The sequence below is a fragment of the Melospiza melodia genome, chromosome 4 (assembly GCF_035770615.1).
Source record: "Melospiza melodia melodia isolate bMelMel2 chromosome 4, bMelMel2.pri, whole genome shotgun sequence".
In the NCBI taxonomy this organism is placed as follows: Eukaryota; Metazoa; Chordata; class Aves; order Passeriformes; family Passerellidae; genus Melospiza; species Melospiza melodia.
In genome coordinates, this window is record NC_086197.1 from 85,362,489 (window position 1) to 85,387,505 (window position 25,017).

At 36.7% G+C, this 25,017-nt stretch overlaps 1 long non-coding RNA gene across 2 annotated transcripts in view; it reads right to left on the bottom strand.

Moving 5' to 3' along the window:
- Window positions 1–2,644: 2,644 nt before the first annotated feature.
- LOC134418106 (uncharacterized) overlaps window positions 2,645–25,017 on the bottom strand; it is a 78,021-nt gene continuing 55,648 nt past the window's right edge. Inside the window, exons 1-3 of one of the 2 annotated variants that reach the window (XR_010027699.1) lie at window positions 19,588–19,720; window positions 4,104–4,139; window positions 2,645–3,759 (exon numbers count right to left, since the gene is read on the bottom strand). This is a non-coding gene — a long non-coding RNA (uncharacterized LOC134418106). Of the gene's footprint in view, window positions 3,760–4,103; window positions 4,140–19,587; window positions 19,721–25,017 lie in introns of those variants that run through there. The other variant, XR_010027700.1, reaches the window with a different exon arrangement.

A 25,017-nucleotide genomic window follows, 5' to 3' on the forward strand; every position in this document is an offset into this window, starting at 1 on the left:
CTTTGTTTTCATGAAGGAAGACAGGAAGACAGATATTACACACACACACACACACACACACACACACACACACACACACACACACACACACACTTCATTCCTAGCAGGCATTGGCTTTTACAGCATGTCCCAGATTTCCCTTTTTCCATGACATCCTCACCTTGTCCTGTCTCATGTTTTTGCCTCCTGAACTCCTCTTCCTGCTTGCGAAAATATGGGATAACTTTACCCAAATACTCTTTCTGTCTCAGTGTCTGTTTCCTTTACTGCCTGCCCGAACAAACAAAACCACATAAAATTCCTTTTTAATTTTCCAAACTAGTTTAAGTACTATTTGAGCTGTATTTCTGACTGGGTTAGTCAGTTAACAAGCAGTTATGGTGCTTGTCAAAATGCATATTGCTAGCAATGGAGTGAATGATTTTAACAATCAATGCAATTTTAGGAAGAAATCTCCTTTGTCCTCTTCTTAATACTGTTACACTTCTTACTTCTGCTGCCTGTACTTAGTAAAAGTTATTGTAGAAACCCGGACAAGAAAGATGTTATCTCTTTCTGACTCTCAGTCAGTAGAAACCTTCTCTGTATTATTGGGAAAAAAAAAGAAAAAAAAAAAGCTTGGAGATATATTCTTCCAGCACTTTCATCTGCATTTGCAGTAGGTATCTGAATGTCAGGGTCACACCTTTATTTTAGACTTTTTAGCAGTTAGCCAAATAGCAGCAGTAGAATTTTATCATTAGATACTCAAACCCAAGAAAAATGACCACATGGTTACAAGTTATTAAATGTTACAAAGAAAGAAGAGAAGAAAACAAATCCCTGCATATCTGTTCAGCACTTAGAGAAATTTCATCCAAAAAATTCAATTAGTTCCTCACACATGTCACACGGAGCACATCAGTTTCACTGCTCCAAGTCAATGAGGCTGAGAGACCTCAGAGCATTTAGGGAGGCAGAGGCCGGGGTTTGGTGTGGCAGCAGCATCATCAGCATCCCTCTACAGCATTTAGGGAGGAAGAGGCCGGGGCTTGGTGTGGCAGCAGCATCCCAGCATCCCCACAGGGGCTCTGCTCAGGGAGGTGACTCCCAGCTCCTCCCCAGCCGTGTCTAGACAGTGACAGCGACAGTGCACAAGCTCCCAGCACTGAATGAGACTTCAACAGCTGCACCTAATCATGTTTTTGATCTACAAGAAAATTAAAAATATATGAATCCCTGAATCTTAGGTGTGAGAGAGTTTTGTTTGGTTGTTTTGTTTTTTTTTTTTTTTGTTTGTTTTTTTTTTTTTCTCTGAAGAGAACTGTCACAATAAAAAAGTAATTAATAATGTATTCTGCTGTTAGCGTCTTTATAAAGAATTGATTTTTCTGGCGTGAATTTGGGTTTTTCTCCAAGATAAGTTGCTCTTTGAATAATTTACAATACTATCCTAGAGCAAACTGAGATTTATACCAGAAACAACAAATAATATTTTTAAAGATAAATTGAATCACATGCCATTATTCTTGTGTAAGGCTCTTTATTTAAAACACACCTTGCTCATTTCAGCAATACAAGTTATAATTAAATCCAAATACTTAATTTATGTATCAATAGAATTACTACAGAGAAACAAAACAAAAAGAAATTAAAAGGAGGAACAAAAGCAGAATCCAAACAAGACTTGTTTGAAGAAAAACTGCATTGCCCACTCCAAAAAATGAAACAGTTCATTACAATTCCAACATTAGGACTTGGCAGACCTGATACTAGATCATCTTTTTCTAGTAAAACAAGCGTTTCAGAGGAACACAAATGACCTTTCTAACAGCCCCAAAACAACAATGCCTTTTTAATGGGTACATGTTAAAAAGGCATATGCATGATACAAATTTCTTCATCATTACATTACACGTTTTCTCACTTGGCCCCATAATTTTGTGACCTAAACAGTGCCAGCCCAGCCAGTCTGACATTTAGTAAAGGTTTTACTTGAGCCCAGCTTAATTACCCTTCAGCTCAGTGAGAGAAGTTATATGGCTATAAACCACAAACGAAACATACATTTATATTATCAACTATTCCTTCATAGGACATTTTAAAAGAGCCTTATAAAGCTTATTTAATTTTTTGAAGTGAGAAATATCAGTTCTTCATTTAATTTTTCCATATGAAATTTGTTGTCAATTTGCACTGGCAAGATGTCCATGAAACCTACAAGTGGCCCACAAGTGGAAAAGAAAACTCATACAGGAGGCAAATTTCTTCTTTGAGAATAAATAGCAATATTATGGTGGCATTTATCAGGCAGGAGTAAAGACAGTATTTTGTTTGCTCTTCCATCTGTCTACATTAAGGCAAGAATTTATGGCTTCTATTAGCACATATTTTTCTGGATGTACATACACCACTGGCTATCACAAAAGCAACTAAAATTATTTAAAATACAGAAGCCAAATACTCTTAAAGGTGATGTTCAGGAGATTGTAAAAGTGAGTTTGTCTTTGCTTCTTATTTAATATGTACTAAAATTACATAGGAGGATTTTTTTTACTTCCATTTTAACAGGTTCAGAATAAAAAAAAAATATATAACAAAATTTAAATATTTTTTTAAAAGCATAAAAATGCAACATACTATACAACATATGATATATCTACATATTTTCGTCACTCAAATGTAGAAAGAAATTGTTTACCCAGACTTTATATATTTTTGCTCTTGTATCCAAAACAGCATACATAAGATAAACTTGCTTGTACTTGAATCTCATACCCAGACTTAAAAACTGTAATAATATTTCAGTCAGACATAGAGATAAAGGTATATCAAAATGTATGTGCAAATGCTAGTTTAAGCAAAGCCTTTGTCAAAAAGAGAACCTGAGGTTTCTGACCTGATATAGCTAGTAGATAGAGCAGAAAAATTGTCAGAGTAGCAATTTTGCATTTGGGCGTTAGAGAACTGCAGAATTATGCTACTTTTGATTTTTTTTTCCATTTGCATGGACACCTTGGAAAACCAAAATTTCTAAAAATCTTTGTTTTGGATATTTAACTTATACTTACAATAAAATAAAATTCTCCTGATGAGAGGATTGTCATTGTCTCTAAAAGCAGAACTTAGTCTATTAATCACATTTAGCTTCTGTCCAAACCACTGATGTTCCCTTTAACCAACATTGTCCATGGCTATATAATACTCCTTTTCTGCCTTTTCATTATATATAGAAACAAAAGATTTAGTTGCATCTGTTTCTCCAAAATGTGATCAATAATTCTAAATGTAGTCTGTTACTTGGTTGAGATTAGCTTAAAACAGCATAAATTGTACATAATGGGGACTTATTTCTATGACAGAAGTTAGTACATTGAAAAACTTGTGTGACTGTGTTAGGCATCACGAAAGCTGTATACTTTACAAATCACCCATGGTCTCAGAAAGCACAAATATTTGTAAATAAAATGCCAATTTTTTTCTTTATTGCCCCCTTATAAGTACAGAAGGAAGTATGTTTGTTTCCTTTCTGAGGGAGCAGAGTAATATTTTTTCTGTATGTTCTGTATTTACTATATTTATTACTGTTTCTATCCATTCACTTCTGAGTATACAACAAAATATTTTTTTTGCCCTGTGTTAAGGATCATGACAGGAATCTTTAATTAATAGCAAGTTGCACTTGAAGCCAAAACCAAGGACACGTGATGTGAAACTCTGCATTCTTTGCAGTCCTGGGTGTCCAGTAGAAATTTAAATTCATGGCAGCAGGCTGTAATGCTGAAGCAAAAGAAACACAGTTTATTTGGGCTCTGGTCCTGCTTACTTTTGAAAAGCTCTGTATATTTTTTACAGAAAAATGCATATCTTCTTGTAGAAGGAATGAACAACAGAGTTTTCAAGGCCAAGATCCTTGGTGCCACTACAGAATGACAGACATTTCATGTCAATTCCCGGTTCTACAGCTCAGGAGGAAATGAAGCAGCTTTGACACTTATATATCAAAAGCACAGAAAACCCATGTAAACACATACTCAGAGTAGAAATAAGAATGAACAGAAAATATTTTTAATGGTGATAGAGAGATGTTGGCAGCTAAGTACCATGCAGCTGCTCACTCATACCTGCGCCTTCCTGTCTCAGTGGGATGGGGAGGAGAACTGGAAAAAAAAAGGTAAAAGACATGGGTTAAGATAATAATTAATTAATTAAAATAGTTTGATGATTGAAATAATTATTATAATTATTATTAATACTAAATGCAAATAATATCAAAAGAAAGGGACACAGCAAAACCAGAAAGGAATGAAACCCTAGAGAAACAAGTGATGCCCAATGCAGTTGCTCACCACCTGACTGATACCCAGCCTGGCTTGAGCAACTATTGGCCCCTCCTGGCCAACTCTCCCCAGTTTAAACACTGGGTATAACATTTTATGATGTTGAATACACACTTTGGCCAGTTTAGGTCAGCTGTCCCAGCTGTGCTCCCTCCAGCTCCTTGTGCAGATCCTCGCTGGCAGAGCATGGGACACTGAAAAGTCCTTGACTTAGGGTCAGCACTACTCAGCAACAGCCAAAACATCAATATCACTGTGTTTTCATTATTCTCATACCAAATCCAAAGTACAGCAGTGTACCAGCCACTAGGAACAAAATTAACTCTATCCCAGCCAAAATAAGAACTATTCATAAGACATGTTTCTGTCTTGTGATTTTAGCCCACTGTAAAGGGAACTTTGCTGTTTTGCTGGTGTCAAAACATACACATAGCTTTTGAGAAGACAATGAAATGTGTTTTGCTGGCAGAGTCATTCACAGCATCATCAATTCTGTGAGTGTTCTCTGCATCCTGCAAATACTGAGTCAGGAAAATGTCACTTCAACTGTGTTTACATCCTTTTATGCTCATTTTAAAAAGATTAAAATAAAGGTATCAAGCTTTCTAAAATGGCAAATTTGAAAAAAAAATAAAAACAAACAAGTTAAAATGTTTGCTGAAACATATTTATTATTTCTATTCATTTCTATACCTTAATTTTTGTTGCTTGATTATACAGATCAATCTGTCACAAAATACATTATCATGTGAGTTGTGTAAATAATCAAAAATAGAGAAATTTTGAATATTGATATTCACAAAAGAACTCTGATTAATTACTTCTGGACTATTTTTCAAGTAATTAAGAAAAAAACTTGAAGTTTCTCAATTCTCTTATGAATATTCTGAAAAAGAAAAAAAAATCACTCCCAACTTTTATTTTTTCACAGAATCACCAAATCAATTAGGTTGGAAAAGACCTCTGAGATCATCGAGTCCTACCTGTGACCTGACACCACCATGACAACAAACCATGGCACTGAGTGCCCCCTCCAGTCCTTCCTTAAACACCACTGGAGACAGTGATTTTACACCCTTACAGGCTGTAATATCTAATCTTTCTGTGAAGAATTTCTTCCTGATGTCCAGCCTACACCTCCCCTGGCAGCTTGACGTTTTTTGTCCTTGTCCTGTCACTTGGTAGCTGGGGGACGAGGCTGGGCCTCACCTGGCTATGCCCTCCCTTCAGGCACTTGCAGAATGTGATAAAGTCTCCCCTGAGCTCCTCTTCCCCAGGCTGAAGAGCCTCAGCTCCCTCAGCCACTCCTCACAGGGCACAGGACATGTGCTTTGCTCCACTTCAGTCACAAATCAAGAGATTCCTTTCCAGCTGACGTCTCTGACTGAACACAACAACTGCTGCTGAGATTTACTCAGGTGTGGCAGATGAAAATCAGCTGCGTTGGGATCAGTCAAATGAAACAGACACTGCACTGCTACCTAGAGAGCAGATAGAAGGGCACACACTGTCTCTTTAGATAGAACCCTACCAAAATGTGTGTCAAATAAGGACAACAAAAACTTCAAAATAATTTGTACATTAAATATGTAAACATTTGCTACAGAAAGAAGCAGGGACATTCAATGTGTGTTGTTGGAAAAAGATCTCGAATTCTGTTGAACCCATTAATTTGTGCAACTAATTGATGTTCTATGAGTGGTATTCATTATCACTGAGAATACAGCTCTATGTTACAAATGAAACGCAATTATAAGAGGTTTGCTTTTCTTGCATTTAGAAAAGCGTCCCAGTCTGTGTAACTTTTCCTTTTGCAATATTGAATACTTTTGCTTTAAGCATAATATGTAGTAGTTTTTTTGTTTTAGTTATTTAAAAGGAAAAGCCAAACCAATAACTATAGGGTCATATGCAAAGACCTCTCCAAAAATGTGGGACCTTATATGCGTGTAAATGCAGGTTTGTTTGAACTGGAAAGAGATCTCTTGACACATGTCCAAACTCTAAATGCACTAAAGCAGATTTGCTCTTCCTTCTGTGATCTCTGCATCTCCCCTTGCCTGGCATGCCACTACACACACTGCAGGCCTGTTTAAAACCTGAAATATTGCAAATTCTGTCCTAGCTTTAAAGTTATTCTTTTTTACAGGAAGTTTGAAACTATCTTCTTTATTATGTGAACATGAAAATAACAAATCTTATTGTATTAACATTTACACCTGTGAGGCACATTCAGAGCACGACTTTGCCTCACTTATCCAAGTTTTATATACTGTGGTATGTGCAGTCAGTGTAGTTTCTGCTCCTAAGGATGCATGTGCAATTGTGTGTGAGAGAATGTGCCTCTGATTCTTGAAAGGAGAGGAATCCATTTCCTTAAAACAGGTTAAAACAAAAAGCCCACACTAACCTATTAATAATAAAAAATCCAAAAGATTCAAGGATAAGGGGCAGTTGTCTGTCACCCTATAATTTTTGGGATGGCCATTTTTGGACACCTATAACCAACTTTTTAATGGAGTTATTTAAGCAAGAATTTATTACTTCAGTCTCAGCAGTGGATTTTACACAAGCATTTCAGATATCTGTGCAGCAGTTTGCTAAGTTTCCTGTCACTGGAAACAATGGTGTCTTTGCTCCCTTTTGCTTGCGTCTCTGGAATTGCCTGCCAGGGAAGGATTAGCATCCTGAGCTAAAGGAGATAGTGGCATTACCTCTTTCTCTTTAGGATACCACTGAGAAGGAAGGGTGAACTAGCAGCTTGCAAAATCCTTCCTTGGCTACTGACTATCCCAAACTCCTTTGCTCCATCCTGTTTTCACATGGTCTCACCCATTTTCAAGGTTATGACCACTTATTCAAATTCAGCTCCTTCTTCTGCACTCACATTTCAGTTTTCCCCTCCTGTTCCCCCATCTCCCCTTTGTGAGCAGGCTTTCTGCCACTCCGTGTCCACAACTTGGGATCCTGCCAAGACAACTGAGACAGCAAGTCTGGAAATTGCCTATACAGCCTTGCTTTGCTAGACTGGAAAATTTTAAAAAATACTCTGGAAAGATTTATACAATGGATTGGCAGCTGATTAACAGAAAAACACACCCAGGAGCCAAAATGAATTTTGAGTACTGTAGAAGGACGCCAGCTTAACAAAGCTATTCACAGGACAGGTACAGGACAGGGACCAACTCCACCAGCTTCTGCCACCCTCTCTGGGGAAATCTGATGACTGTGGTGAGAAACAGTCCCTGTCCCTGGATGTGACTGTGCATTGTAGTAAGACCTGAGGGTAAAAGAGTAAAGGAAACAGTCTCATGAGCAATACATATGTCTCTTTAGGCTTTTTCCTTCTTTGAAGTTCATGGCAGCAGATTGGATCTCATTAGCATTTAGAGTAGGTCAGATCCATACCACCACTCCGATGTTTTTAATTGCTCAGCAGAACATTTTTTCATCCAAAGATTTAAGTCATGTGACAAAAATTTTCAAATCCATCTGACTTCAGGTAGGTTGTCTGTTAAATAATACTCTACTGAGATCAAAAGAATGGACAAGTGATCCCTGGATAGCAAACACATCTATGGCAACAAAAAGGTGCATCGTGTCATTAAGATATTTTCCACTTAGTTATTTTAATACACACAAACAGAGTTAAGTCCAGTGTTATTCTTAATATGTCACAAACTTTGGCGCTTTTTTGTTGTTCCTTGTGAACTCCTTGATTTTCAGCATTGAAAACAGAATATTACAAGCATTTTAAAACCACCAGCAGTATGTTATCAGCCGTTATTGTATTTTGCGCTCCCCTGTATTCTCTAGTGCATGTTTTGTTTACTAAATTACAGTAATTCTAAGTGATTCTTTTGCAATAGCAGTAGGAATAATTGCTCTGATTTATATTACTCCAGTTCTTCAGTTTTCTCTTAGTATTTTCAAGCAAAAACCCATTTGAAGCACTGAACCAACAACGTCTTTCTTGTTTCTGCGTTAGTTTTGAAAATACTGGATTTTGCTGAACTGAATGTTCATAGATTTAAAATATATTAATACAAAACTAAGTTAAAACACACTGAAGTTTTCTTGCCTATACATAGCATATTCTTGGAACTTTTTAAGGACCCAAAGCCTCAACCAGGTATTTAAAAGAATTACTTGAAGTTTTCAATCAGACTTTTTTCAGCAGAAAACTGGTTTCAATAAAAGTTGTTCTTGTAAAATACTGACTAGCATCAGCTAACTTTACTTTTAACAACTGACCTCTGAAAAGTAAAACATTCTCTTTTTCAGGCAAAAAATATAAAAACATTGACCCAATGTAAATTGGAGAAAGTTACTGCTTTAGATAAAAAATATGTTGCTCCTTATTCCCTGGTATGACTTGGAGTTGTCTTCCAAATGATAACTAGGCCATTCTCATGTCTTTGTATTTCATTTCTACTTTCTACTTTGGGAAACATATCATCACTTCCAATGAAAACTGCCTAAAACTAGTCAGAATAGACTCTTATTTCTGTGGGAAATATTCTATATTTTCTTACCCCCAAACCAAGAAGTCTATCAGATAAAAGTCAAAACCTCATTGACATAGATAGTGTAGTAAGTTATTGACAGTATTTTTCAATGAAAATATAATTAGAACTTACTTTTCCTTCTATAAAAAAATTATTTGTCTGTTGTTACTTCTCAATTTTTCTTCCCTCCCTGTAGATTTAAATGTTCCAAGCTGTGTGTTATTTTGCAAAATTTGCTGTTGGTAATGTCTGACACTCCTATGGCCTTGGGATGGTCAGTACAACAACTTGTGCTCCTTCTCTTATGGTAGAGGGCACAGCAAAATTCACTTTAGGAGTATGGATCATTCCATAAGGAACATGAATGTAGAGATCTATATCCAGATATCTGCGCTTGGCAGGCTTGGGTAACACAGAGAAGTAGTATTTTAAAATTTAATTTGGAGAATATGTATTTTCCTGTCGTTAAACTTCTGTTGTGCTTTTTCTCATTTCAAAGGACAGCAAAGTAAATTTTTGTAAATTTCTGGAAACAATGGAATAAGTTTTTGCTTTTACTAAGACTTAATTAGATAATTTAACACAATATTAACCTTACTATGAAGCTTTATAAAAATTTTCATCTCCAAGGAGCTTTCCTGTTCAGATATATGAAAGTACATCTAAACCAATAAAGCCTGATTCAGGAAATGATGGGCTCATTTGCATCCTGGCCAGAACATCAATCAATAGCTTTCATTTTGTTTAAAGGCCAGGGGCCAAATTAGAGTTTAAAAAGTCCTTGTAAAACCTTTGGGTAATTTTGAGATTTAATCTAATGAAAGATTAATGAATACAGGCATCCATTTCTAGCCCATCTATTTACATATGACTTCTACCTTAAGTCCTGCTGAGTGGCAATCAAAGTGAATCAGTCTGTTTCTGCAGATAGTGCTGACTGGCTAAGAATAGCTCCTGCTACCATTGCAGTCTCTTTTCTGTGCTTCTATCAAAAGTCTAGAAAGCCAGATGTAAGAAGGAACAGCAGGTGCTCTCTGTGTTTATCACTCCTAAAATTTAGCAGAATTTCCTCTCTAAGTATTGGAATCATAGTAAATGGTAGGTGTGGTAATATCACCACATAAAGGCTCCTACAAGCTACAGACATGGAGAAAAATTTCCACTGGTGAATGAGAGCACAATACTCTTTGAATGATGAATTTGTATTTCCAAACAAACTGCTGAGTGTATTTGGTTACATGATTCCTTTTGCAGTCATAATCACTAGATTGACTAATTTGAAGTATTTTATTCTGTGTAATAAATAGATCTAATTAATTTCACTTTTCAATATTATTTGAGCTGCAGAAAGAACATATATTTTCACTACTGTTACTTTATTTATTTTCATGAAACACATGATTTGCTTTCTTTTTAAGGGAGAATAAATATTCCTGATCTGAAATTTTCTTATAAGAATAGCAGCTGAAGTTTTTGTTTGGTCTTTTTTTTCATGTGAAAATAGTTATTTTGATTTTATGTCCCACACAAAAAGAATAAATTGTCTTTTTTGTCCTCCAAATAGCATGATGTTTCTCCTACTATTTAACTAAACTTAAGCTTCATGAGAATCCACCCCTCAGTTTCCTCTGAATTATTTTGTGGAATGTTACTCTAGTGGAAATGTTACTTTGAGGCCCAGAAATTATGAGAACCCTTTATTTTCTAGCCTTTTTTCTCAAATAGTGATGTAATATCTTAACATGATGAAAATATTTTTTAAGTAACCTTTTTTACAGATGCTCTTTTTCGTTGTACCTTCAGAATTTAAACTTTACATATAAAATCAAAAAAAATTTCAGAGCATGCTATTTTTTCACCCTTTCTCCAGAAAATTAGATGATGTATATTTGCTTTGTCCTGATCTTCACTGAATATCTTAGTGTATCTCAACTGTTTTCAGTCATTCCCTCTCTTTCATGCCAGTTCCCAGTCACTCTTGCCCTCTGTGAATCATCACTCTAGGGACTGAGGGCTCCTGCTAGTTTTGCATTGGCAAGTCCCTTTATTGTTACTAGGTGCTAATCAGAGAAGTCACTGATATTGAAGAAGTGATTTTACAGAGTTCTATGCATTCTACTAGAAATGAATTCTTTTAATAGATTTAGGGATTAAATGTAAAAAGAATAAAAATTCCTCACAGGTATCTTTTTGAATTGGATTAACGATCTTGAAACAATAAATCGAAAGCTTTACTCATGCTGTATATACAGAAATGAAAATGAATATTCTGTTGCATCTGAGTAAAAGAATGTTAATATCTTGATTTGTTCTAGAAAATTTAAGGCATTTTAGACCAGGCTCAAGAAAAAGTACACTTTAATTTAGACATAATATACAGATGGAGGAAAGCAACAACAGCAATGTACCAGCCCTAAAAATTCCAAAGATTAGTAAAAAAGCAGAACCACATTCAAATTCCTGATCCAACTGGAATTTTAGAGTTAAGAGCATGAGAGAAGTAACCACCACAAAAGTATTCTGCATTAAGAATTACCACTGGCTCAAGGAGCTCTCCTTGGAGTTTCCCTCTCAAGGCTGCACAGAAGAATCAGGTCCCCAGGCAAGGGAGGATCTCCCCATCCTGGGGGGAATTTGGGAGTGTCAGGGTAAGATTGCACACAGGAACCCACACCCAGTGAGTGAAGAGGTGAAGCAGCCATGGGCAGATTTTTAATGAGATAATCAGGAGACCAGAACCAGAACAGGTTCTGTTTAGTGAGATGCATCATTCTGTGACTATCCTCAAGGGCCCAAAAACCTATGGATTGATCCTGGCACTACAAAATTCTGTGCAGTAGTGACTTGTGCAGCAAACAGGCAGCCAAGTCCCATTGGTTTCCATGGAAAAGCACCTCTGGATTTTTCCTTTGTGAAGAAACTGAATTAAACATATAGGAAAGAATACAAATAAAACACAAAATCTTTAGTAAAAAATGGAGAAACTCTCAGTACAATCTTCCTTCTTATAGCTCATTGTAGCTACTCTTATTTTCTGAGGGTAGATGTGGTTTCTCAATGTGATTATATAAAACTCTAGAGCATTTTGTTATGACATGTAGATATTGCTATCTATAAGTTACATACTTGAATTGTCTGAGGGAGCCACAAGGTCTAAAACAGCATATTGTATTAGGAAGTTCTGAAATCTGTGTGATCCTGGCATCCAAATTATGTTTGTTAAAGCACTAACGTGTTCCACTCCAAAGCTCAAAGAGACAGCTGCTTAATGTGTGAAACAAAAGACACAAAAATGCTCCTCTCAAAAATACACAAGTCCCTCACATGTATAAATGAAGGGTGCCCAAAATATTGTGTACAAGAAAAGTTCTGCTTCCCTGTGATCGCAATTGTTTTCTCTGTGTAAGCAGTTAAAAGCAATCATATGCCCAATATCTCAAGCTCTTACTTGAGACCTTGTCATCTAGCAGAGACAACACAACACAATCAAAAAAGGCAGACATTTGACAAGATGATGTGCTGGAGCCTTGTCTGCTCTTTCCAACTACATTAGATTATTTAAAAGAAGATATAATCCCACCACTGTCTTCTTGCTGTTCTCATTGCCTTTTGGAACTCTGACACCGCTCTGCCAGGATTACCTCCCTCATACATGGAACTTGTTCACTTTATCCAGGAAATGAAGTCTGGTAAATAAATACACAGACTTTTAGTGACAGAGAATTTTTGCAATTAATTTTGAATAAGAGCAGAAATATTTTTAATCCCAATTGTCTTGAAAAGTGAGCAACAAACTAAATCAAAAGCTTTTCATGTCCTTTTACCCTTTTCTTTCAGATATTGCCGTTTACCTCCAGATATTACATCATTTACCTCCAGACATTTTTCACCTAAGTGGTTCCAATAACTGAAATAAATAAGGTTTATGAAGATGATATTCTGTGAACCATGTAAATGAATTTATCCAAACTCAGAGCTCCACAATGTAGATATAAATATCTAACTTTTTTCTCCCACAGACTTTTTTTAATCTGTGGAAAAAAAAAAAATTCTTCTTGCATGTTATTCATCTCATGTCAAAGTAGGCAACCAAAATAAATCAAATTAATTGGACTCTAAATTGTCATTTTTATCAGTGATATAAAGGGATGTTAGGGACACTATCTCAGATGTAGAAAGCTACAAAGTAGAAATTTAAAGTTAGGTGAAATGAATCTCATCTCATCAGAAAATGAATCCTATAAAAAGTGTCTATTTAAGAGCTAGTCTTTAGAAGAGGTTGTGACACCCAATATTTTACTATCTGATTTAATTTGATGAACCAATTATAACTTTACAGACTTCTGCAGTTCCTCTTTCAATTGTCAGCTCTAAAAAGCCTTTGTATTATAATTTATTTGCTAATCCAATAAAATTTATTGCACTTTGATCCCTGTCCTCTTCTCCTCTCCTCCTCTGTAACTGAAAAGCTTCTGCTGTTCATTACTTCTGGTCCTGCTGATTATATTAGCTTTTATCTTACAGAATTCTGAGGTTGATACATCGACATATGTGAAAAGCCATAAAAATTTAAGGTGTCAAGGAAGGAAAAACCCTTTCCTTCCGGATTTCTTAACAATTTAAAAAATGCTGCTAATTTTTCAAACTTTAGTTTAAAAACAGAAGATGTTTTTTAGAAAGTTATTAAATTATATTCCCAACTGTCCTGGTTTCAGCCTAAATCAGTGGGGTGGGGCACGGCCAATCTATCTCATAATGCTACTCAATACCACTTTAATCATTGCCAGGGTGGGGAAAGAAGGACTTTCCCTTCTGGCGGGAGAAATAGTGGCATGGTGGGGAAGAGCTGGTCAGTGTCTGTCTCAGTTTTCCATGTAAATCGTTTCATTGTCTTATACCTTTCATTATTAATATTGTTGCAGTTACAGTTAGTTTTCTTATTTCTGTTTCCAGCAAACTGTTCTTATCTCAGCCCGTGATTTTCAGCTTTTGTGCCTCCGATTCTTGACTCCATCCTTGGAGCAGGAAGGGGGAGGGCAGCTGGGGAAGGAGCGAGTGAGCAGCATCTGCTTTGGGAGAGTCTCCGTGGGGACCCGGAATTGGGAAGCGCTGATCCAAAACCATGGCAAGGGTACCTCAGCAATGCGAGTGTCATTTCATTTCATCCCGCTAAAAGATACATTCGTACAAATGAGTTAGTTAAAATGAATTGTGGCTCTAACTTGGGGTGATTCTACTCCTCTCTAGCTCTGCCTCTGTGCTGACAGAACAGCTGCTACTGGAGCTGTAATATCTCTGCAAAAGGGTTGGCAATGCCTTCTTTCACCCATTGAACAGCAATGCTTGACCCAGAGCAGTTCTCTACAGCTCTGGCAATTTTACATGGAAATAAATGTGTGGCTGGAGTGGACTGTGATGGGCAGGGTCTTTTAAAGTCAGCTTTCATACTGAAGACAAAATGTAGTTTAATGCTGTTATGATATTGCTCAGGATTTCCCTGGAAATGGAAATGTCCTCAGATGATAAATAATTTCAACTATTTTTGGCACTCATAATAGCATGAGATAAGAAGGGCATCCTCCAAAGACAGCTGTCTTTATTACTTAGGAGGAAGTCTAGACAACCCTGATACATGCTGTAGTTTTGAAAAGCTGAATTTGAGAGAGATAATCTTATTATAAATCTTTTAAGATTAATTTGAGTATGCAGATTTAAATACCCTTGTGAACATATAAAAAAAGTAAATGTACTATAAGAGTTCATCTGCTTGAGAAAGGAATTTAGCAGTGCCTGGTGAGTCATACACATACTGCCAGAAACTAGCATAGCAATTATTTATGTATTTCTGTATTTTTCTTAGAAAAATGAAAATAGGTAACTGTGCTAAGAATTAGTAGATGACACTGAATTTACTGCCCCTCCAAATGTGTTGCTGTAGATTTCCAAATATTTTGTATGTGTTTATCATAATAACTAAAAACAGTTACCCTGGACTCCCTAGAGGAGGCCAATGATATATCTGCTTTATTTAGCCACACAACTTTCGCAGGAAAGGGTAAACACTGAACATTTCTAAGGGTTCTGAATTTGCTGCCCCAGCACAAACTTCTGGAATCTGAAAAGTTCTGTTCCAGACAGCCAGAACTACAGCTGGAAACATCTTTTGTAACATCAGTTCCATTGCTTTAGCTTTCTCAAACCCATGTTCCTACTGATTTCATGAAATGGTAATTCCTGGTATGGTTTATGATAACTGAGTTCCAGCTTCCCTCCCAGATATTTCATCTTTTGTGGGAGGTATTCTCAAGCAGAGTTCTACTCCTGTACCTTCAGAGATAGAAAATCAGACTGATTTAATGTGCATTAACATCACTGAATTACTCCTTTGAAGATATCTTTAGTTACTTTAGAGACTGAACTCTCTCACTAAGTGAGCATGTAAAACTAGATCTTCCACCTGATGGAAACAGAAATATATTTTTTGCTTTGCTGCCTCAAAAATGTCAAACTTCTACAACCAACATGTATCCATAAACAGTGACTGACTAAATATAGAGTCTGGGAACATTTGAGATATTTCTGTGTTTGTCACGGAGTTGATGGGACCAAAGCCAATTGTTGTCTGCATGGATATACATCACAGTGACTTTAGGTGACTTCAGTCAGAGGTCAGACTAGAAAACTCACCTCTGATGGGAGTTCAGAACTGCAGAACCAACCTGGAAACTCTTTAAATATCAGCAAAATCAGAGCCCAAGGCTTTCATAAAAATCTCACACATTTGAGTGAAAAAGTTTCAGAAAAACGAAATCCACATCTAAAGGCAGAAAAAAGTAATGGCAATTTCCCTCCAGCTTTGAGACAAGACATGTTTCCCGTTGCAGATACCAAAGGTAAGTCATTGCCTGTTTGGGATCTCAGAAGCTGATTGAGCAGAGTGTCAGGCAGAGACCAGAGGTAACTAAGCCAGGCCTTGATTGCACAAATAAAGTCAGAGCTTTCTGCCATTAGAGAAGATGTTTAACATTCTGTAATTTTTTTTAAGATGCAATTTTGCAAGTCCATTAGTGCCCCACAAACAAAATTCTCCATATTTTTTTCTTTTCATTACAATTATTATTTGTTCCTTATCTGTGAAAGTCAGTACAGTTGAAAGGAAAACACACACCATGAAATAGTTTTATTTTCCAGAGCCAATAATGGTCATATTACATTTACCCTGTGGTAGTTTCACATTTAGCTAACTGTATTTCAGTGAACACAGATATTTATTGCCCCTTGAAGAAAATACTTACCTCAGGTTTTCCTTGGTCAATAGTTTGTCTTACAGAGAATTTAAAGATCTCACAAAAAGTAGATCTCTGATTATTATTTACATGTGCACAACTCATAGAAATCCATATTCATTAAAGTGATAAATTCTCTCTTATACAATAAAGTATATTTGTAACAGAGTAATTTTTTTACTAATTCAAGTATTTACACATGTTAGTTTTGTCAAATACTTGATGGTCTCCACTTACAACTTGATTGGTTAAGGCTTGATCTCACTAGAAAAAATTTGCAAGAACATTCATGAATGTTCACAGTTGCAATATTCTGATTTACAACAAAGGAAATTAGTTTAATCTCCTTTCTGATCAGTCATAATGTCAGATATGTTTTCTCTTATTAACATCCAACAAGTATTCTTAATCCTAGATAATTTATCATGAATTTCCAAAATTTGATTTTAATAGTCTAGATATTTGCAACTTACTATAGCAACTGTTAAAGCTGATGGATGAATAAATAAGGTCTTGCCCCTGTGTGCAGCCTCCTGTGAGTGACTATGGGTCTTGATTGTATATGAGCAGTAACTTTTTTTTCTCATTTTTTGTTCTTATAGTTTGGATGGGTTCAGATCAGCAATAAAAAAATGTTAGTTACACATTGAGCAACTAATTGCTATGGGCAATCTATTAGCCCATAACTGTAAACTCAAAACTCTTATATTAGGACTTGAAATACATTTAAGTAATCAATGGCATTAAAATATTGAAATTGTCTTTATCATATTTTCAGATGATTGTTACTATTTCAACTTTTCATTGAGAAACATGAGTGACTTCCCTAGAGAGACTTCAAAGATTAAAAGAAGTTTTCAAAATGTGAACCCCATGATAAGAACTTCTAAGTGGCAGTGCTGACTGCTGCGAGCTATGAGTCTGCATAAGGATACTTGAAATTATATCCTACATCAAAGAAGTTTACACGATGCATAATGGTGCTTAATGTTAGAAGGAGATCTCCTCTAGAGCCTTAGAGATGTTGTAAAGGCACAAAAGCTCAAAGAAATTCACACATTTCAGGGAGAATAAAATGTAGAGTGATTTCTTAATGTAGAACATAAAGAGCAGAGTCACATTAGCTGTTTTCTGCAGCAGGGAAACCTTGCACTTTCTTTCTCGTAATACTGATTTTCCACACATGCTGAAAGGGAAAGTTAGTATTTGTACATCCTTCTTGGGAAACTGAGAAGTCCAGCCATCAGGAGTCACAATTTCTTATTTTACTTTTGAAATACACTCTTAACATTTCAAAATCAGGGCCTATCTGAAGACACCTATGTTGAAGACTTATTCCACAGGAAGGAGCCGAATTTTATTCATAGATTTGATCTAACTGTTTTTATTTTGACAGCTCATCCCATTTGTCCCATCTGAAGCAGAACACATTGTTTTAAATAAAAGTAATGGAGAATAAATGGAGTTAAAAGCTTCTGAGCAAAGTTCTGCCCTCAGAGAATTATTAGGTTAGTTCTCCTGAGGAACAAGGCTAAAGAAAAAAGGAAATTTGGCTGTTCCTCACAGAAACACTATTAAGATCACAATCACAAGCTCTTCTTATGAAAGAGATCAGCTTGACTAAATCTCCTGCTCTTCATTAACCTCAAACACAAAAAGGAAGCATGAAGAAATTGAAACTAGGTCAGTATATCAGGCACAAGGATAAAAGAACAGTGTAAGTATATATGGACGAAATTAGGAAAACCAAGCTGTGAAATGTGGTACAATCAGAAAAGACCACAAGGAGGAAAAAGAAAACATCTGTAAGTACATTGCTAGCATGTGGAAAATCTAGTGGAGAGCTGACTCAGTAGTCAGTGGGAGGAAACTGTAGTCACAGACGTCACCAGAAGGGCAAGAAGGATTTGTGTTGTTCCATTTCGTTGAGGCTGTAGCTGCAGTAAATTGGGAAAGAGCAGCAGTGGTTTAATGACACTGGGGGCTCATGGCACTGTACCCAGATGAGAAGGAACAGTGTAAAACAATCCCTCTGCCTGCCAGGCCCTTCCTCTGTTCCAGGTCACTCTCCTTCAGCAGGAACAGCAGAACAAGGAAAAAGCAGCTTCATCTGCTCCAGTAAATGGTTTGACATCTTAATGCAAATGAATCTCCACATCTACTTCACTGAAGTACTTGGGGTACAAAGGTAGAGTAAATACTGGAGTAGTCCCGAGTCCTTACATGTCAGTATTTAATTCTTTTGCAGAGACTGCAAATAGTCCTATAAACCACCTTAGATAAACAAGTTGTTTTCTGTTCTCTTTGAGAGCTCAGAGAAAGGTATGAGAACTCAAATTACTAGAAAGGGTAAATATAATGCCTAGTTTAATAAATAGGAAGGCAATGGGGGAGTAGAGGAAAAGAGAGACAGAGAAAGAGGAGATAGAACAAGAGAAAGACAGAAACAGAGAATTATGGACCAAGCAGCTCAAGTTTCTGGAAAAACACAGGGACAAATAATCAAACTGTCTGCAAGCACCTTGAAGATAACAAATGAGATGAACAATAGCCAACAGGGATTTGTCAAGTACAAATTGTGTCAAATCAATCTAATTTTCTTCTGTGAGAAAGGAACAGATTTTGTAGAGAGAAGGAAAGCAGAAGATGTAATATATCTTGACTCTAATGTAGCTTTTGATTCTCATGCAGCATTCTCATTAACAAGTTAGGGAAATCAGGTCTGGAGGCAAATTCTATAGACTGGTGCCAAAAAAAAGAAAACCACAACCTTAGTTGACATTAATCTGCAGTCTAAGAGGAAAATGCAGATGTTGAACTGCGATCTTTGGAAGGGTCTTCCTCATCCAGAAATGTTTGATATCTCAATTTTTTTATGCACTAATACAAGGTAGAACTATTAACTGCCAAATAATACTCGTGGAACAGGTGCTGGCTCCTTAAGGGAAGACCCAGGTGGGTGGATCAGAAGCTGAACACAATTAACAAGAGTGTGCTATTGCAAAAAACTCAGGTTTCATGCTGGGATTTAAAAGAAGGAGTAGAGGCTGCAAAGCATGAATTAATCTTTCCACCATGATTAGCCCTGGCTAGAAGTAGTTGGATTACTATAGCTGGTCTGGGGTACTTGAGGTGGATTTGTGGCAAGCTCAGAGGTGAGCAGCAGGGTTCACTACAAGGTATAACCTGCCAGGGAACACTGGAGGAAACAGAGTTGCTCAAAAAGGCTCAGGAGGATGTGATAATAATCCCCAAATATCAAAAGTTGTTGAAAAGTAAAAATAAATATTTTTTTCTATTTGTCCAGTGTTGACAAAATTTGAGGTAATGGGTTTGCAGCAGTACAAATCTAATAGAGACCCTGGGAAGAAGCTCAGTCTCAGGGACAGCCACCAGTTCCAGATTGTGAGGGAGGATGCACAATCACCCTCATCTGTAAGAATGTCAGCAGTGACGCAGTTTACCAGGTCCCACCTTGGACTAGATGACCTCTGAATGTCCTTTCCACAGCTCTTTCCTCATGAGGAGAGTACATCTGAAGTGGGGCTGAGAGCCAAAACAAATCAGGGGGAAGCTGAACAAGAGATGTAGAGAGGTTTCACTATGTTAGAAGTTTCTGTAAAAGAACAGAATGGAAAAATCATACTATGGGCTGGGATAAATATGGGCAGTGTGCACTCACAGTGGCAGGGAATCACAGACCAAAATTTTCAGCAATTTTTAAAATTATATAAAATATATAAATATTATATATATATGTAAACCATGTATCTCTATAGACATATTAAATAATCTTAAGGCCATACATTTATATTCTATATTGCTATATTTTGATAAATTAGAAAAAAAATTCCTTATGCAATGCACTTTTTATTATTTATATATATGTAATACATTTTATATATATGGTTTTTTATAATTTAGTTTTTATAACAATGGTTGTACCAGTCAAAACCATGAAGAGACAGATAGGAAAACCTTTTTTCTCAGGCGTGTGATTGTAAGTCCCTCTGAATTTAGCAGTAATTGATGTAAAATTTAGGAAGAGCATTCTATAAAATAAGGTTTGTGCATTTTGTTTAGCACCATTTTTAATTTTTAATATTATCTTTTTGGTCTTAAACAAATAATAATGGGTTTTTGTCAAAAGTTAGGTTTTAAGTATTTATATCAATTTTTTAAAAGTGACAGAAGTGTCTGGATATATGTGATTGTACTGTCCAGTGTTTAGACACTTTAGTAGAATCTATTTCTGAACAGCATTGATTCCTTAGATTTTTAATGACCAGAGCCAAGATGCTGCTATCTCCATAATGTCTCCACCTTAGACACTAAGATATTAACTTCAGATGTAAAACTCTGTTAAAAAGGCTGTCCAAAGCCATGTTTTGATATTTTTTATTGCTAGTTTAAGAAACATATCAGTTTTCAAGGTTATAGTACTTTCCATTTGCAACAATTCAATACTGGAACAGAGCTAAAATAATTTCCTCTTGCTGACAATCCTATCAGCAGTACCTTTTAACAACTAGTTTATTTAAGATAACAGAAATTTCACTGAACTTTTGCTGAGCATGAATATATCTTGTGATCTACTATATCTTTTCCTACCCAGAAAACTGAACTGCAACCAGTAAATATCATATTATATTCTGTAATTTTCATTTTTCCTTACTTGTCCTTTTTCTAATGTAAACTTTTAAGAGAAATCCGAGGGTGGATGTGCTAAAACTGCACATTTCTGGAGGACATTGGAAAAAGGTGTTGCATTTAAACTTCCTAATCTCTCCACTGAAAGTAAATTTATAGGTGACACTTCTTTAGGTTTTCTCCTTTTCCAGAAGCTAACCTTCAAAATCCATATTCAGATAACCTGTACATTGAAATGCTGGGAAGATGCAAATTGCTTTAACATCAGTGACTGCCAGGCCATACAGATTCAGTACTCTGAGAATTTGGTTTGTTGGTTGGGTGGGAAAAGCTGAAGATACAACTTCTTTGCAAGGTCACTCACGTGCTGTGTGCTGGAAAGGGGAACAGATACCAAATGAAGCCTTTTAACATGTTATGCAATATTGACCAGAGTCCTAATGTTTTGTAGTTGACTTGTCCTACCACGGAAACTTGAAAGGTGTGATTTTCCCAGTTGGCAGTAATGCTGACTCACTGGCTTGGTCTAAACAAGTCATTTAAGCTTCCTTGACACTCAGTTTTTCTATCTGTAAGAAAAAGGTTGTGGTGTCTTGTAACAGAAATGGAGAGGAATAGAGTAATGAGAGCACTCCATCAGCAGAAATGGTGTTAGTATTAATTACCCAATGACATTATGTACAAACACTGAGTAGGTACTGTCATCTGTTTTCTAGCACAGCTGCAACACTTCTTTTTGGTTTCTCTTCTTACAAGACTACATCATTACAGTCTCTGAAAGCAAACATTTAAAGATACTGGTATCAAGCCAGGAGCACCTGACTGAGCTCTAAAATATTAAAGTTGACAGAGCACAACTGATGTTGAAAGACTTCAAACACATAAACTATAGAATAAATTGCTGACTGTGAAACTTCTTGTGAAGCTTCCTGCCATTACATTTTTTTTGCTCCTCTTACAAAATAAAATCCTTCATTCCTACATTTATTTCCCTCCAGGGAAAACAATGAGGCTTGGATTGAAAAATACATTAAATCCAGCGTGAGGCATACCAATACAAGATTGCAAATGCTATGGCCACACTACAACCCTGATTTAGTGTACCAGTCTAGCAATTCAGACTTCACCCTGAATTTCTGACAGACTGACTCTTTGCTGCATCAAATATTCTCCATTTTTAAGTATAAATGACATATTACATTTTTTGCCTAATGTAATTGCAAGGCTGGCACATGCCAGCTTTATTTTAGTCTATTCCTATACTAAGAAGTGATGTAGTAACATATAAATCTGGTAATCAGCTGGATCTAATGGATATCTAGCTATGTCACACCAGAGAAAGGCGGTCAGGTCAGGAAAGATTACAGAGACATATTAAAATTGAACAAAAAGGGGTAGTTTCTTGCCATATGCATTTTGCCACTGTTTATAATTCACTGAAGACAAATATCACTTCCAAATTTTATTCCATTTAGTTACTTATTTGGAATCTCATTTTGTCTCTGTTGAGATCAAGTGAATTGAGCATTTTGCCTCAGCAGTGTTATTTTATTTCTGTTAAGTCACATGCATTTCTAATATGTTGAAAAATATGGCCTGAACAGAAGTCACTGGAAGCAGTCTGCTCAGTCACTTACCCATACTAAGGGGCATCCCAATTTGACCTGAAAGTTCTCCAAATGCTTTGCACATGCCTGGGATGACTCTGTGGTGAGCAGCTGTGTTTCTATTTCTTGCCTGCCGCTGATCAGGGTCCAGAAATGAAGCAGAGTGGCATGCAGGTTCCCAGCTGGGGCTCCTGAGTTCAAAGCAGCCCTGGCACACTGACCACAGGCAGGTGCACCAGGAACACACCAACAGTGTCTGCTGTCTGGTGCAAAACTCACAAAATAATAGTGTCAGCTACGAGGGTTATCCCCCTTCCACACAGCAAATGAGTGCCCCAGGAGGATGCAATGTGGAGTGGTAATAACAACCACTAAGGCTTACAGCACCCTCATGTCCCAGGTAATTTGTGTTTTGCCATGACAGGATAGGTTCCCCAATGTCCCAGTTTGATGCCTGACTAATCCACCTGTGATATGCTAAGGTAAGTCCTCATATTTTGGTATCTGTACAGGGGTAATGTAAAATTCTGGATGAAGCTGATAAGAACCAGAGCTGGATTAAGGAAGCCACATGTAATGGCAAGTGAAAAGAGATGGAAAATGAGCCCTTAAGTGTGCACACTGAGCTTCCTTATGCTCATGCATTCCAGTTATCTAGCCTGGAAGAGAGGCTGAGATATGCAGGATTGTATCTGATTGCTTGCAGGTTTCTCACCATATATCCTAAGAACTGAGCCCTAGGGTAAAAAGTTACTGGGTTCTGTATGTAAAATGAAAAAGAAAACAAGATAAAAACTGGAAGTTTTCTTTGTGAATATAGATGAAAATATAAGAGAGCAAGGGAATATACAGTATTTACTATTGACTGTTTAGGACACTACAAAAATTAAACTGGGAATTATTTAATAGCTGTGAGACATGCAATAAAATATTTGTCAAACAAAAGCGAATGTCATTTTTATGAAGATATAACTTCTTCCACAATATATCATACTTTGCCAGCTTATTATTTTGCTTTTGTGAACACATCTGCAAAAAAAAGTAGATATTTTTTCTCCTTTGTTAATAATTTTTTATTACAATTCATCATGAAATACCTAGAGATAGAAACTTTGAAGATTAAAAGCAGGTTTGCTTTAAATAATGTATAAAAATATTTAATAATATTTCTGGTTTATATATTTACATATTTTTTGATATATGAAAATTTGTTCAGGTTTATTATCCAGCAATAAAAGTAAAATAATTCAAAAGAGAGATGTGATCTTTCTTTATTGACCTAACAAACAACTTCACATATTGTTCATGGCTGTACCTGCACTATAATCTAGGCATAGACAAAGATTTGCTGTTATTGGTGACTCTTGGTAACAATACAGCCACTGTTGGGGTAGCTCATCCCATTTTTAATTTTTTGTCGCTTCTTCAGAGAATGTTTAAAAAGTCTTCCCACTTCACAGCTCCTTCACATGCAGATGGTTGTGCAGCCACAGGATGGGCTGCATCTGCCTGGCTGAAAGTGTCCTGGAAAAGAAGGGGTGGGGGAATAGATATCTACTTTTTCTGCTGTAAAATATTAAATATCCTTTTGTCGTGTGTTGGAATTGCAGGTGGTAGCAAGGGGATGGGAAGGAGAAGTTGAGCTGATGTGTGGATGTGGCAGCCCCACTGCTGAGGCAGACCTGGTGCCACTCTTTCTGTGACTGGAGGTGCAGCTCCATGAATATTGCCTTTAATGGCATAGCTGAGATTGTGCAGATAGAGGAAATGACCTCTGGAAAAGACTTTCCAAGCACCCCTCCTTTGGTGGGGTTATTTTGAAATTCCTTTGTTTTAAAATGTTTAGTTTATAATGCAACTATCTCAAACAGAGCCAAACTATCACCAACACAGACAGGAAAAGCAGAAATCAGCAGGTAGGGTCAGTTTTGGGCTGTGCTATTAAGAGCAAAAGTTGATTTGAGTTACATCCAGAAAGGTAAACTACAATTAATTTCTCCCCAAACCAGTCTGGCTTTGTACTTCAAACTTTAAATTCTGGAATCAGGACTTCTTGTGGAAAACAGGTAAAACTGGTTCTTGGACTTCAGTCATGCAGGTATTTCACAGGTGATCACTGATATATTCTAGCACCTGTGCATACCAAGAGTCATTCCTGATTCCACAGCAGGACAAACTGCCCCTAATTATGCATATTTCTCTACAGAAGCTAAAGGAAAAAGGCCATCTTATAAAGTGATTTGATGCAGAGCTTTATTGAGTACTAAGACTTCCTGACTCTTTCTTTCAGCTCTTTCTCTTTCCTAGGCCTGGAAGAAACACAAATGCATGCAAACATGCTGGCACAGGAGAATGAGCACCGTGGAAAGAGGAGACAGGAGAATGGGGGAAAAAACCCAAAAAATGCTTTTCTGTGGATCTCCCAGGAGACATTCAGATCATTTTAGCTTAAGCTCCAGGCGAGCTCTGACTCTTTTGAGATTGCTATTGCCAGTGGATATCCTGCTGCTCTTCTAGGGGAGCCTCATGCCACACAGAGCTCAGCTGGCAGAAAGGACCATGTGCCCAGGCCTCAGCACCATCCTCTGCAGCCCATACCACTCTGAACTGACTCAGATTCAGGCTTGTGCTTGCACCCCAGGCTGAG